Source organism: Sylvia atricapilla, chromosome 5, assembly GCF_009819655.1.
Source record: "Sylvia atricapilla isolate bSylAtr1 chromosome 5, bSylAtr1.pri, whole genome shotgun sequence".
NCBI classification, from domain to species: Eukaryota; Metazoa; Chordata; class Aves; order Passeriformes; family Sylviidae; genus Sylvia; species Sylvia atricapilla.
Genome location: NC_089144.1, coordinates 57434733 through 57449105, shown reverse-complemented (window position 1 = coordinate 57449105; position 14373 = coordinate 57434733).

Genomic DNA, 14373 nt, shown 5'->3' with positions numbered 1-14373 from the left:
TTCACATTATTATATTACACCACGGGGCAAGAATCACTCTGAGCTGGTGACAGAACTGTCATTACTGACATGTTGCAGCGCAGACCTCAGGGAGCACCCTGCTGAATATTTGCTTCCACATGGGAAGGGTACATGCGTGGCTCTTTGCCCAGAACTTGCGATGTGGGCTGGTGGGGAGTGTGAGATCTGTGCACAGATGTGGCCGGAAGTTCAAATCTGTAATTTGTTACTGTCTCCTGCCAGCCAATGAATTGACTGGGAATCTTAAAAAGAAATGAAATAATACAAAACAAAACAAAAACAAAGTTTAGGGGCAAGTTTTTTTAATGAAATTCTGTGATTGACAATTTAATTAAGAAATTTAAACTAATTTAGCTGGAAATGAGATTTTGAAGTGAATTGCTGTAAAACAATGCTTTACAGTGGACCAATCTTCTACTCATTTCTATTCTGGATTTCTTTCATTTTGTTAGTGCAACAGAAAAGTAAATCTCTTCTGTAGAGAATCACCCTGACAATGAGGTTGTAATGTGCCTGGAATCTCAGTCTGAGAAATTATATGAAAATCTGAAAAATTTTCTGAATTTTAAAATAAATCTGAAGTTATATCTGAGCTGATTGTGGTACTTTATCAAGTTTCTCATGCAAATACATATTTTCTCCAATATCTGTTTGAAACATGCTTCTGTGCTGATTGACTAGAGCATTAACAGAGGCACAGGTAAAAGGGATACTGACATAACCAAAGCCAATTCTGACTGTTCAATCTTGCTTTCTCTAGTGCTCAGCCTCTGAAATATAAAAGGTGTTATAAAAGGTCTTTTTCCAAGCTTATTCACTCTCAAAGACTTTGGAGTGATTTCTGTCCAGTTCCTTTCCTAATTTTTGGTAAAATAGTGAAAAAAAATCCAAGTTCATCTGTTTCCTTAGCTTGTAAACAGATGAACTTAAAGGCCTTTCCAAAGGTGTTAGCAATTGGAATTGCTACTTCTGAGTTTTTTGAGATTTTCCAGGTAACATCAGAAACTGTTTACATTCAGTTCACTTCTGTTGGTTTGTAGGTTTCTGATTTCCACATAACATGAGTAACAGTGAGAGGCATTGTTGGCATTCAACAAATGATTGCCTCCTCTTACAGCAGGACTATCCCCATCTCCAAAAGGACTCCCTTCTGAGTAGATTTAGGCAGGAAAATGTGCTAAAGCACAGCTTTGGATGCAGCAAACACTTCACTCCCATGCTATGGAACCTTTCCAGCTTGTTGGTGTATGCTCAGCTGTAATCCAGGGAAATCACTGTAGCAGCCAAAGGCATATTTCCACGATGATGCCTTATGCCTGAACGAGGACAATCCTTTGGAGTGCACTCTGAATCTACTATCTTATGGAACTGAGTATTTTAAACGTGCCACGGAAATAATCTTGATTTGGCTCTCTTTTCTCACTCACTTCTGCAAAACGGCTGGGGAGTAAGAATGAAATATTTGCATGCTGACAATATTGCAATCTAAGAAGCTCCAACCTGGGCGCCCCAGACTTATCTCCCACTAAATTCTCAGGATCTCTTCAGTGTTGTAATGACTGGTAGAAATCTCAGGCACCTGTGATCAGCATGGCAGTCATTCTGTGAATCCTGACAGCCATCCAGATGACCCTAATCTAGAAGTTGGGGTGAGCAGGACCCTGAATTCATGGCATGCCCTTAATGCCATCTGTGTGTTACCAAACAGGGATTATTAAAATTAATTTATGCATGTGTTTTACCGTTCACATATATGTGGGCATATGAATACTTCAGGTTGATATTTTATATCTAAAATCAAGGTCAATTTTTTTCCCCTGAATAATAATTGTGAAATCAGAGAAATTTTGGAACAGGTGGAGCGTGTTGAGCTGTGGAGGTTTGAAGATAGGTAATGATATTCAACTTGGTAGGAAAGCAAAGGGTTTTTAACTTCAGCTTTTAGAGCTGTATGTAGCTGTTCTTTCCCTGCCTTTCTTCACACTGAGTCTGTGGTTGCCTGAGGCACAGAAGAAGTCTGAGTATCAGAAACCTGTGCTGCAGGATGAGGAGGATCCTTTGATGGAGACATCTTGATATAATGTCTCCTTCTTTTTCAGTTTTGTTGAAAATTGATAATTTTTTTTTAACTTCCTGGGAGTTTGTAATTTAATTTTTCCCCATAAAAATCACCAATTGCTTCAAAATCAAACTAGCTAAAACCCTGTATTAGAAATAGCAGGGTTCATCAGGAAGCTGCAACTAATTGCAGAGAATAATGTATGCACCAAAGTAGGTTAAAACCAAAACCTCCTAAATCTTCAAGGTCAGGAAGTGCTATTGTTTAGAAAACTTTCTCAGTTAACATCCTGGCTTTTGCATACAAACAAACTACAGAAAGCTGCCATCATAACATCAGCATTTTTCTACTTTTTGTAAAATGTATGGATTCCGGCCTTTCCCATGGCACAACTCTGAAAAAGGTTGGTTTTCATGGAATTTGAAATTAAACCTGCTGAGTTCTTAGTGTGAAATCATACTTTTATTTAAAAATTGAGTTAGTTTTACAGGCATTTAAAAGGTTTCTAAATTAGTTATACTGTTATAAAATTAAACAGGTTTTATTCCTATCTGAAAGAAATGCTGCAAGTTGACTGGAAATTCATTTTTTATTGTTGAAAAATTTTACACAGCTTTTTTGTGGTCAAACCAAGCCACCCTGTGCATAGAAAACCTAGCTCTGCCCACTAAATTTCAATAATTGTAATTATAACAATACACAAATATCTTTCCTTGCTCATATGTGTTCCTCTCTGATCTCTGGTTCTGTAAAACCAGATTTTAAGTGGTGATCACTAATTACATCCTCACCTGAGGCTTGGGTATCTGGATTTGCAGATACACTGAGCACAACTGGAATCAAGCTAGGCTGTGTATGCATCCATTTTTTTTATTTGTTCACTGGACAGAGGCTATTTATTTAAAAATGGTGACAGTACCATTGGTAATAATGTCATAGAGGCCCTGTGTGAAAGGCTAATGGCTCTGGTTTTGGAAGAAATGAGAAGTGAGCAGCAGGCAGTAAAGAGAGATGGGAGCAGAGGGGGCAGGAGGAGGAGGACTGTCCATGAGGGGTGTCCTGTGTGCAGAGGCCTTTCGAGGCACCCTGTGGAAAACCTACTTGTGGTCAGATGTTTAAAACGTGTGTCTTCATGTATATGTGTAAGGGAAATGAATTCAGAACCCTCTGTATGCCTTCAATTCTACACATCCCAGCTGCTGGCTGCCTGCTGCTTTGCCTTGGATATGCTCTGACTTTTAGTATGTTTGGTGTGTTACCTGAAGTTGGGGGGGGAAAAAATCAAACCCTAAAATCAGAGAATCAGCTGAGATGGAAGGGATTAACAAGGATCGGTGAGTACTCCTGGCCCTGCCCAGGACATCCCAACAATCCCATCCTGTGCATCTCTTGGAGCATTGTCCAAATGCTCCTGGAGCACTGGCAGCCTTGGGGCTGTGACCATTCCCTGGGGAGTCTGTTCAGTGCCTCACCACCCCTGGGGAAGAACCTTCTCCTGATATCCACCCTAACCCTCCCCTGACACAGCTCCAGCTGTTCCCTGAGTCCTGTCCCTGGTCACACAGAGCAGAGGATGTGCCTCTCAGCTTCCCTAGGATGGTGTTGAAGAGCACAATGAGCTCTGGCCTCGGTCTCCTCTTCTCCAGCTGAACAGACCAAATACCCTCAGCTGCTCCCCACACGGCCTCCCCTCCAGACCCTTTGCCTTGCTTGTAGCCTCCTTTGGAAGCTCGTTAATGTCTTTTTTACATCATGGTGGTCAAAGCTCTCAGAACTTGAGGTGAGGCTGCCCCAGTGTAGAGCAGAGTGGGACAATGCTCCTCCTGCTGATTGTCTCATTCTTATCTAGCCCAACCCAGTCTCCAGATCCCAGACTTCAGATTCGGGATGCTGTCCTCCGCCAACAGGCGTGAAGCCTTCCTGAGGTGGGAACACACTTGGTGGCAACAAGCAGATGGTGAGTTTGTTGGCAGTTCAGCCCTGGGAGCTCTGTCAGACAAAATGAGGCTAAAGCTTTGGTGATTTTTCAGTTCTTGTGTCATAACTCTTCGGCTGATGGCAAAAACAATATGGGATCATGAAAAGCACCTATTGCCCTCTTCCAGCTGCCAGCCTCACACAAAAAATAACAGCTTCTCAAAAAGATTAGCAGAGAAAAACACATTCCTGTTCACAGGCCAACATTTCTGAAGCAAGTAAATTATCCTGTCTGAGGGTTTTAATCTGAAAAAATAATCTCCTGTAAGGAAGACATCTAACATCTATCTAGATGGCTAAAGTGAGGCATGGTTCTGAAAGCAACCACAAGCAGGGCTCTGTGCAGGCATTACTGAGCAATTTCAATAATTGTTGGTATTATCAGCCCTGCCTCCAAAAGAATTGAATACATAATGTGAGATTACAGAACAGCACTGTTATTCAGCTGCTGCTGAGACATGGGGAGAGACTAGTGTTATTATGCATTTAAATTATGGGGCAGGAAGATTAATGATGTGCAAATTAGCTGCATTCTATTATGAGTAATTTTTGCTTTCATTTGCCACTATCATCCCCCAATGCCAACATTGCCTTACATTTATGATGTTCAAATGGTGTATTAAATACCAAATTACTATCAACTCACCTAATTTTCCATGCTGAAAGGCATTGAATACAGGGAAAGGTTTTGCTTCTCTGAACCTCTGCTGCCCCTTGCTATCAGAAACGCCCCTATTGCTATCAGAAAATATTCACAACGTGCTGTTTTCTTTAAGTTGCAGGGCTTTGGGACCATATTATTCTTTAGCTTTTCAATTAGAGTCAAAGTATTAACTCAGTCTGCAGGTTGGTCTGCCTTCTTGGTAATTCTCACTGTATCATTATCATATAATAATTTTCTGTTTGCCTCATTCCTTATGGCAAAAGGACTTTTTCCTGGGGGATTGTTAAAAAGATTTACTACTTGACTGTCACAATGTAGTATTTCTTTCACCAGGCAATTTTTTCCTTGTAATGCATCTATGAAGTGTCAGTAGTCACCTCCTTCACTCTCTGATTATGTTGTCTGTAGCAAACACATTTCTCCCTAATCTCACTGTTAAACCTTTTTTTTTTTTTTTTTTTAAATATTGTGGCAGGCAATGTGAGTCCATGTATACAAAGTTTAATAATTCCTTAGTTTTTGATTCTAACTTTTCTTTGTAAAGAAGTGTCTTGCTTTTTGAAAATAATAATTAATTTCACTGGGACCACATAGGCATAAGGACTACTCAACCCAGTTGAGGTTAGCAGCATCTGCTTCCTTATGCTATAAGTTTTAAAACAAATAAAAAGAGTTAGTTGATCCATATCCTGCATGTTATAAGAGAAAAGAGAATGCTTTAGATGTTAGTGTTTTTTCTTAGCTCTGATATTTTGTCCTGATTTTTCTACTCTGAGGCCAGAATTACCCGGGTGCTGGCAGTGGGTGAGCCCTCTTAGCCCCAGCTTGCTTTGGATGCTGCACGCTGCTGCACAGCATCTCTCCTCACCTCTGGAGCTGACAGGATTCCATGATGGATCTTTGGATTTCCTTTGTCTCTGCTCCCTCTGATCCAACATCTCTCACGTCTCTGGTGCCAGTCAGGCTTGTAGGATGCAAAGTCCAAAACTTGCCCCTTTAGCAGCACTCCAGAGAAACCATGCATCTTCTCTCATATTAGGGTAAGTTATTGAGATAATGTTTCTCAACTGAGATAATGTTTGAATTAGCTTTGGTTTATATGTCAGTGTTTCTGTCAGCTTCAGAAGGAACAGGATTAGTATGTATGGAAGCATTTTTGGCAGTTGCTTTGTCATGTTATGATTTTTTTACTTCTAATCTGTGATCTTATTTCAACTTACACCACTGGAATCCCATGCTATTTGTTTGAGTAAGGGTGAGTATACCCTTAGCAGAGCTGATACTTGCTGAATTAATAAATCAAGGAGGGTAAAATAGAGTCATTATTTGAAATAATCCTGTGTGAAAGATCAGTGAGAGGACCAGCCCGAACCCTGGCCTGGAGCCTTTGCACCATCCTGCATGGGTCAGAGCTGGAGATTTATGGATAGCTTGTTATAGGGAAGGGTTTGGATTTGACCAAAATACTCTTCCTTTGGTGAAGTGATGGTGATATTCTGCATAAGAGAGTGAAATGGCCATGGGTTTGGAGCAGTTCCTCCCATTAAGGATTTGCTCCTCTGTTGAGCTGTGGGCTTCCTCCTCGGAAGTATAAGAAGACTCTAAGCTGTATCTCATGGTTTCTACACAGCTAATGCTTTAATCTCATATAAATCTGCACTAATGCATATATCTGCACTCTCCCCACCACTATACATTCAGACATCATGCAGGATAAACAAGCCAAATACAGTTATTCATTTTAATTTTGACCATATTGTTGAAATGTCAAATATTAGCTGGGAAAATTAATTCCTCCAATTTAGCATATGGTTTTCCTGAAATGAAATCAAGGGTATCACTCATCTCCCTTCAAGTCCTCCCACAGCATTTCTAGGGAAATCTTTTCCAAAAAATTCATTTGAAATGCCCTTGTGCATTTCATTAGCAGGAAATCAGAAAATGGTTGTATTTCTACATCCCTTTCCTACTTTTCTTCCTAGTGAAAGGTCAAATAGGCAGGAGGATGTCTGGGTTGTTGGTGGTACCTCAGTAGTGGCTGAATGATACCCTCAGACACCTAAAAACATTTCATGAACCATAATGTTCAATTTTGTTGTATTTTGCTCTCGTAGCATTAGGAGCAGTCTGCTTCTTTCAAGGCTCTGTTCCAGGACTTGGAGAGCTGAAGGTGAAGGGAGATCTAAGAGAGTTTCTGCCCCCCTCCAGGGTTTGGTTTGTGTCTGGAGGGTATATGTGGTGTTGGAGGGGAGATGGATGCTTTTTCCTGCCAGTCAGGAGCATGAATGGGAGTGTTAAGTGTGAGGAGTTTCTCTGCCTTCCACTGGCACCAGCCACTGCACACGCCCACGCCTGGGACTGTGGGACTAAACAGCTCCTGCCACTGCACTGCTGTGCAGCCTGATGGGGCACTTAAAGAAAGAACTGGGCCTCATAACTTTTTCATGCAGATGTGTCTGGCAGTTCTTAGAGAGCGTTTTTCTCAGAGTACATAATTTCTTTTTGGGTCAGATGACAAACCCTTTTAAAACTGTGTGTGCATTTGTTTCTTTTCTGTGCAAATATCACAGCTATTTCAAGGTCCTGAAGGTGTCATAAATATGGATTCTGTATGTGCCCATCATTTACTGTGAGGAGTCAGTATTTTCAGAGGATGTGTTTTGGATTATGCATTAACATATTACATATTTAAAATTTTTGCAGGGTTTATGCATGATTTGGGACAATGCTTGTTGCAGGGGACACTTAGTGCATAACCTTTACTAGACCTGGCACAACTGAACATGTTCTATGGCAGCAGCATTGCCACATCTCCAAGCACAGAGGAGTCCCTGTTAGGGGAATAACACTGTGCCATCTCCATGACAGTTCTCTGGCATCTGCTTGCTTGCTTGCTTGCTTGCTTGAGCACTGGGCAGAGACAGGGCTCTCACTGATGCTGAAAGTTGGGGTGGGGTTTTTTTTTTTTTTTTTTTTTTTTTTTTTTGTTTTGGTTTTGGTTTTGGTTTTTTGTCCCTGTCCTGCTCTATTTTCAGATAACATGATATCAAGGGTATCTTAACAGCTGCTGATCCTCACGTGTAGGAAGCTTCCTGATGCATGTGTGTTTAATGACTAAGGCACTTGAGCCGTGTGGTAAACTTTTCCATGGGGTCATTTCTGTTGTAGAAAACAAAATAAATTATCAGAATCTCTTTCAGGAAACACTTCATCACCCTGCCCCCTGGATTATTTTTATCCTCATCTGTATGTAAGCACAGCTGAAAATAGGGTGCTCCTTGGAGGCTTGCTGTGAGCATCAGAGCAGTTCTAATTGTTCCAGGTAAAAAGGGAAAAGACTGAGGGCTGTTTTGGGGAATGCAGTGAGAGATGTGAAGCAAGTTGTATCCAGGCAGGAAATTGGTGGCATCTCACAACTCTGAGATGCAGATCTCAGCCTCTGCCAAATTGAATTTACCAGGACCCGAAGCAAAATCTATAAATGAGTGATTTTTATATTGGTACCTAAACATTTATATTCAGTGTGAGTACAGTCTTTGTGTCTCTAGATTCCCTTAATACCTACTGCTATTACACAGCACTATGCACCTGTTCTTCTGCCCCTGAGGGGGAAATGTCCATCCATTTCCCCATAGAACTTTAAAATCAACCTTGTTGGTTGCAAGCAGCAGGAGCTTTGGGTTGTCTCCTCTTAAAACAGGGGTAAAGTTGGCAGTAGCATGTGCGTTTTTTCCCACTTCTCTTTTTGTATTTCTTCTTGTAGGGTCTTCAAGCCACCTTTTAAATTTTCTGGGAGCGCGTGATAAGTGAAAGGGTCCAGTGCTGTCATACTGGGAGACAAACTGGAGGGCAGAGAGCTGGAGATCCATGCAGAGTTTGAATTAATGACACTTAGTTTCAAGTACTGGAAGAAGAGAGTAAAGAATGCCAACATTCTACTGCTTCTCTGCCTTCGCACACTTTTACTTCTCTGCTGTAGCTCTGAAACTTTACCTATAGGAATCAGGTTTTCCCTGAAGAGACAGGCAATAATAAGGAAAGTCAACAGTCTAATCAAAACTAAACCATTGCTTGAATGCAAATCATGGCAAAAAAGCATCTGGGCAAACTTTTAAATACAATGCTTTGTTTTTAATAACCATTCAAGGGCAAGGGATGAAAATACTGATTAAAAGAGCATTTGGTTGGACATTTTCTACATTGTCTGCTGCTGTGGGTTCACTGTACTGCAGTTCCTCCAGGAAGGTTTCCTGCATCCAAGGTCTTTTGGACATGGATTTTCTCATTTTCCTCCTTCTGTGTTTGTAACAAGTGATACAGACCTTAATTCCTGAAGGAAGATATTTACAAAAAATTCAGTGATATCACCTGAGGTATTTCTTTTGAAGAACTTTCTTATGGGAATTGTTGAAAGGTCCCTGAGAACAGGTGGCTGAAGAATTAAGAACGCAAACTCCAAACTAATTGGAGCTAATCAACTGATTGTGTGTCTGATCAGCACAAATTACCTAACCCTGTGATTTTTATGGTTCACAAAACTATTTATCTCTATGGAATGGTTTGCACTTGAGAAAAGATGTACATTCCTTTCCAAAGCCATTACAGCTCATCAGCAAAATTGTTCAGTGGAGTCAGTGACTGCTCAAAATCCTTGTATAACACTGAGCACTACTGTGTAGCTTCACTGCTGGGGAGGACCCCACAGGCTGCAAAGAGGTCTTAAATATTGGTGCTCAGGTGCAAGGGGGAAGGCAATGTGGGTGTGTTCCTGCGGTATTGTCCTACAGAAAACAGGAGTGGGGAGGCAAGAAGGGGTTTTGAAAGAAAATATACTAGTTGGGCTTCATTTGTTGATTCTGTTGTTATTTAGCATTTCCTTTAATGGTATAGCCAGAAAAAGTAAGAGTACATTAATGAAATTGCCTCTGACACAAAGCTGGGAGCATTTCTCCATGTGAGGGTGGAAGAGTAGCAGGCAGCAGGAAGGATAAGAGCTCTTTGCCCTGATAGAGCAGTAATGCAAAAGTAACAGGTGTTTATGGCCTAGCTGAAAATTCTGAGCTATCCAGCTGCCAAAAAATATAATTTTGAAGTAAACCTTGTTTAAGGGTAGTAGAGGAAAAGCTGTTCTTGAGACAGATGTTGCAGAGATACAAAATTATTTATACCATTGCCTCGTAGCAACAGCCTTGATGAGTCTGGAAGCACTCCCAGCATTTTCATATTGTCTCAACTTCACATGTGAACACTGCACTTTAGAGAAGAAATGCAGGTAGGAAAGCTGGATTTTCCTTTGCAGACCTGTGACAGAGTAAACTAGAAGTAAATTACATACTTTGAGAGTGCAGCTGTTGAAATCTCTCTCTCTGTCAAGCACATCTAAATTATTGTATTCTGAGATGTGTTATTAGCCAAGTTAGTATCAAGTTTTGCCAGAGGGACAAAGACATGGCCAGATACTGAAATAAGCTCTGAAAATTCATAAAATCATCCTTCAAAGAACGTGTGATGCCATGGAATCCCAATGATTTCTCAGTAACACAGTTTTTCAAAGTTTTAAATAGCAAAGCAATGTTGTGTCTCTCCCCCTACCCTGTCTGTGCTGTTTTGTTGCATTCCTAAAGCAGTCCAGAAGTTCACTCTCCAGTGAAATTAAATTAATTTGTTCATCAGGGAAAACTTTTGAAAAAGGTGAGTCTGGCATCTCTACTACTTGATAAAAAGAGGAGGAATTTTTATCATATATTCATTTACCAGTCATCATCTTTTATCAAATTCATGTCATTAAGAATGAAAAATGTTAAGCTCCTATTGCCCATCTAACACTTTCCAAAGGTGTTACGGGTTAAGACCTACAGGACATAAGCAAAAGACTTAAGCAAAATTAATGTCAAATATTTCCCACTGCTTGGTTAAATAGGGATAGAAAGGGAAATAAGCATAAAATGTTACACTGGCTTGAAGATCTAAGCACCAATAGAAAAACCTGGATGAGATGACTTGTTGAAAATGCGAAGGGAAAAGCAGAAGGAAAAGATTTAAGGTAAGAGTAGTTTTATTTTATTATTTCTTCTCCTAATTTCTTATGGGCACTGGGAGTCACTGCAGAAGATGGGATCTATTCCTCTTTGCAGTGATAACAGCTGTGTGCCAAATACTGGGGAAGCCACTCTGAAGCTGCTGTACTGGACAGGTGTGAGGAAGAAAAAAGATGCATAATATAGTGCTCAGTTCAGAGACTCTCCGAGTAACTGCAGTTCAAGTGGGTCAGAAATGTCTGAAAATTAACTGCAGTTTTTGGAGGTTTTGTCACGTAGCATTGATTCTTGTTTGAAGACTCTTGAAAACGTTAACTTGCTCCAGGGGGCTGGTTTTGCATGTCCTAGAGCTTTACTTCCCTGGCTACAGAATGAGATGATTTATTTATGCTTTCTTGCTTTCCTATATTTAGACTATAGCAAGGAATATTTTAGCTTTGTGGATTGCTGTGATTGCTGCACTGAGGCCCTGATTGAAGCTATTATTTCTACGTGCCATTGTGCTCCAGTACTGTAATAATTCCAGAGAATTATGGGAGTGATGAGAGGGAATTCCCACATGCTCAGTGTGGAAGGAAAACTGATTTGAGGGGAAAAAAGATACCAAAATGCGCAAAAGGCTGTCTGCTGATTTTTAAACCAAACCATCTGTTCAACAGTCAGGCAGATTTAATAACCAAAAATGCAATCCACTAAGTCTTTTATATATGGGAGGACGCCACAGACTGATTCTGTGTGTCAATTCATTTCAGCATTTGGACACCTTATTTAAGATAGGAACCTCCCCCTGGAGGAGTAAACATCTGATCACGGTATTAAAACTGGTTGCATCTAGTTAGAAAGAAACTATTAAAAGGTGGGGGTGGAGGGGCAAGAAGAGAAATTAAATAAAAGACAACCCTTGGCTTCTCTGAGACAGATGCATGAACTCTAAAATTATAGTAACTAGGAAAGGTAGAAGATATTCCAATGCTTGTCAGGACCTCTGGTTTTCAGCTTGGTAGTGGTGCACCAATCAGCCTTTCCAAATTCATTAGCACAGAAGACCATCTGGTCTCCACAAAAGGATGTTTTACTGAACTTCCTTGACAGCCTGACCCTTTCTGTATTTTTTCTGTAATCTGTGATATAAATTCATGTCTGTCAGGACTTTTTAGCTCTTTTCTGAATGCAGGGTGTCACTATGTGTCAATTTTTCCTCCTTCACAAGAAGGTGAAATAGGAACTAGAGCTATTAGGACTTTCTGCACAGCTAAGCTTTCTAAATCTATGACTTTCATCACATTTTTATCTGACTTCTGTATTTTTTTTCATCCTTAAGAGGACAGCCTAAATGCTATGCCACCATTTTACATTAGCCAATAGGCTATTCTTAATGATCATTTCAGCACTACTTTATTTATTTTTTTCCTGAGCTATATCCGCCGGTTATGGTGATTTTTTACTTTAAATAGGACATTCTAGTGTGGATGCACTGGTTAAAGTATAAACAAGGGTGTCTGAATATCCCTTGAGCCCTCCTAAGGAACACAGAGATTTTACAGCTACTGGGAAAGTGAGTTCACAAATTTTCTATAAGAAACACAAAACCCTCAGTAATTAAGCCTGAAACAGAGGTTTTGTTTGAGGTGTGGGCAAAGCACAGTCTGACCTGCATGTGCCCCCACGTAGGCTGAGTGCCTCCTCTGGGCTATTGTCACTGTGACCAAGAAAGAGCAAATCCTGGTGACCACCCAGCCCCTTGGAGATGACAGGGAGCATGAAGCCTCCACTCCCACAGGGCCTTTGCACAATCCTGAGAGGAAAGAGATGTAGTCCTTGGGTTAAAGACTCCATTTCAGTTAACATTAATGCTCTGGAAAACACTGTGAGCAACTTCTTGTTTTTTAAAACAGGTCGAGTTTGTTTGTCCCATGTAATGGAACCCAGAGATGACAAACTTTCATAGAGAGCAGGGTTAGGAGGCTCCTGCTGATGCTGAGCTGGGAGAAAACTTTCCCTCTCCTTGTGAGCAGCAAGGAAACTCCTCTTCAGCTCTGATGGGGATTCTTGACCTCTCGCCCTCTCTAACTCAGTGGATTATCTCACCCCTCACACAACTGCTTGTCTATAATTGTTCACACCAGAAGCAAAAGGAGAAGATCTTGTCACCACGGAGTTTAACCTGCTGTCAACTTAGACCACTGGCAGCTAAGGCAGATTATCTCCTCATGGCCCGAATGAAGGGAGGGACATTTCAAAGGAAACTGGTTCCACTTCTGCTGCTGGCAGGGGAATCACCCCACTGTTTGCACCAGGCTGGTGGAGGCAATCCCTTTAAAGTGTGCTTGGACTGCTCTGTACAGGGCTGCAGACTACAGCATAAGTATATAGAATATGTCATCTACCTGCCTTTTTTTCCCTTATCTAACTGAAGATTACTAATATATGTTCTACAGTGAAGTCGTTCTGTTTTGTTTGCTCATGCCATTTTCTTTTTTTTTTTTTTTTTTTTTTGTAAGAAGATTAGTAGATGGAAAAGAATGGAATTTTTTTTTTTTTTTAATTATGAAAAGTTGGGCAACACCTGTTGACAAAGGAAACCTGGCTAATAATTATGCCTATGTATCTAGAAAAGAAGAAATAATATAACAATTTTGCACCCACGGTACAACAGTGTGGGAAATTTGCATTAAATGGTTACCTAGGTCAAGAAGGCTTATGAGAATTTCTTCTAAGAGCATGTCTGGCATTTCCCCTGACAGGGAGAGGTGATTTTCAAGTACATCAGGCTGCATGTTATGCATATTGTAGCTGCTGGTGTTGACAGTCCTCCCACCCTTCTGTCTTCTGCCCTGTCCCGTTCCTGTGCTACAGCTCAGTGTGGAGACAGGATGTGCTGTGATAACACCTACAGCCTTTGTTGCTTTCTCCTATGGCTCTTCTGCAGCAACTTTTCTTGTTCTTCAATAAAAAGTGTTTCTAGGATTTTCCTGTAGTCACCAAGCCATCTGCTGCCTTTTTAAGGTCCTATTGTATTTGGATTTCATTGCTTTCATGTGACAACAACGTCGTTATGTTCTGGCTCTGCACTGGAGGTGTGCTGCCTGTGGAGTGACAAATACCACTGGCCCCCAAAGAGTTTGCCTGAAAATAACCAAAATGAAGCGAAGAGCTGAAGTTTAACGTGTGTCATCCCTCAAGGGACATTTGACCTGGGATCAGGACCTATTTCTGACCTCCAGCCCGAGGTACCAAGTCAAGTCTCACAGAAGCTCTCTTCCACTGGGCTGAAGTCTGTAAGGGCCCAGTGTTTTTGTTACCTGCCTGGTTTGTCCGAGTTCCTACTATCTCTTCACAAAAAGCCAATTCAGTTTCCTTGACAGCAGTTTGTCCTTTCCTCATGTGATCAGGCAATGAAACAATGGTTGCAGTGCAATCTTCAGTCTCTGCTTCAGTTTTAACTGTGCTGCTTTCCCCTCTGCTTCTCTGGGGATGCTTCCATCTGCCTCATCTCAAATGCACTTTTAAATATTCTTTTCTTCCTTTATTCTTGATTACCCTTTGCTTTTTTTATTTTTCCAAATTGACCATGTTATAGAGCCACCCACCACTGCTGGTCTGTACCCGTTCAT